The following is a 2,355-nucleotide window of genomic DNA, read 5'->3' on the forward strand; positions in this document are numbered from 1 at the left end:
CTCCCACATCCTGGGTTCAGTTCCCAGGGCCTCCAAAAGAAAAAACAGACAATGGGCAGACAATGAGCAAGAACAACAAGCAAAACTAATGAGTAAACAGATGAGAGAGTCATCTTGGGGGGAGGGAAGAAGAAATACTAAAGGCACTTCTGCAGGTTGAAAGGAAGGAAAAAGAGATAGAGGGTTGCAGTAGAGTGTAGAAAGGAAGATGATTGGTTAGAGTAACTAAAAGGATAAAAAAAATAAAATAAAATATGACACATATAAGGCTAAAGAAAAAATGACTAAGTACTTCCTTTACAGTAATAACACTGAATGTTAATGGATTAAGCTCTCCAATCAAAAGAGACACAATTGCAGAATGGATAAGGAAATATGATCCATGTATATTCTGTCAAGAATAAACTCAACTTAGACCCAGGGACACAAACAGGTTGCAGGTCAGTGGCTGGGAAATTAATTTACATGCAAACAGTAATCAAAATGGGCAGGTTGAGCTATGTAAGTACCAGACAAAATAGACTTTAAATGCAAAACTGTTGTAAGAGACAAAGAAAGATTCGAACCCAATGGGAGGCACTGCAGAACTTAAGAAAGAGACAGGGATAAAGACAAGATGGGAACAGGGGACTCAGCGTATCAAGGACTAAGAGCCTTGACCCAAGCTTCCACTTCGTATTTATTGAATATCTCAGGGGTGGGAGGGTAGTTACTTTTAGTATTCTTTTGGTAAAACATCATAAGTACAGTAATCTATTCAATCTATTATTTATGATTGGAAATAAAGTAAGTACATAGTTTAGTAATCTCAAATTTACAGTATCAAGTTGTGGACTGTAAGCCTTAGTAGGACTGAGATTTCCCATGGTTGCAATGTTTCTCAGACATTCTATTACTTGGATCTCATTCTCTTAAAGAATTCCTGGTACTTGGACAAGGTGTCCTTCAGTGCATTTTTCATGGATTCATTCTGTAGACTGAAGATGAAGGGACTCAGGAGAGGTGTGATGACACTGGAGAGGATAAAGAGGATCTTGTTGAGATGGAGGCTGCTCTTCTGTGAGGGACACATAAATGAAGATGGGATCCCATAGCCCATGGAGACCACAGTGAAGTGAGAGGCACAAGTGGCAAAGGCTTTGCATTGTCCTTGTCCTGAGGGTATCTTCAGAATGGTAGAGATGATATGAACATAGGAGACCACTGTGAGTAAGAGGGAGCTGATGAACAGGACAAGGGAACTGAGGAAATCCATTAGCTCAATGGCACATATGTCAGCACAGGCCAAATGGAGGAGGGGAGCACTGTCTCAGAAAAAGTGATCGATCACATTGGGGCCACAATATGGCAGTGTTGCTTTAAGGATGGTGGATGGGAAGATGAGGAAAAGACCACCAACCCAGGAAAAGATGACAAGATGGACGCAGAGTGAGCTGGTCATAATTGTAGGGGACTGAAGGGGACTGCAGATGGCCACATAGCAGTCATAGGACATGACAGCAAAAAGGATAAACTCACTGCATCCAGAGAGGAAGTAGAAATAGGACTGGACGAAGCATTCACTAAATGAGATTCTATTCCTTTCTGAAAGGAATCCTGCCACTATCTTGGGAACAGCACAGGTTGTGGTTAATATTTCACTGAAAGAGACATTGTTGAGGAAGAAATACATGAGTGAGTGGAGACTGTGATCCATAAAGATCAGTGTAATGAGGAGGGATTTTCCAAGGACAGTCACCAAATAAGCCAATAAAGAAATCAAGAATAAGATGCCCCTTAGTGCTCTGGTGGTATGTATCCCAAAAAGAATAGCTTCTGTCACCATGGTCTAATACCCTCTCTCCATGCTGGGTAGGGAATCCCTTTTCTTAAGAGAAACAAGAAAGAGAAAGAAGCATGACATGTCATTCATTTTAGCAGAATTTTCTAAGATAAAGGGAGTTGGGCAATTTTATTCCTTCTATCTCTAAGAAGTTACATGAATGAAAAATATAGTTATGTTTAACTTTCTTATATCTTCCAGGTAAGAATATATGAAAATCAATGTTTTCAATAATGATATGTAAAAATCAATTTACCTAACAGTTATTTTAAACCCCCACATCCTCATTTTTATCCTAAATGTAAAAAGCCAGTAAGTATAATATACTTATTTTCAAGCACTCACACAGATATAGATATACTCACATGTAAATTTAAGACTTTTTAAAAAAATAATTATTTTTTTATTTCTCTCCCTTCCCCCCCCAAGTTGTCTGCTCTCTGTGTCCATTTGCTGTGTGTTCTTCTGTGACTGCTTCTATCCTTATCAGCGGCACAGGAATCTGTGTTTCTTTTTATTGCGTCATCTTGTGT

This window comes from Dasypus novemcinctus, chromosome 21 (genome assembly GCF_030445035.2).
Source record: "Dasypus novemcinctus isolate mDasNov1 chromosome 21, mDasNov1.1.hap2, whole genome shotgun sequence".
NCBI lineage: Eukaryota > Metazoa > Chordata > Mammalia > Cingulata > Dasypodidae > Dasypus > Dasypus novemcinctus.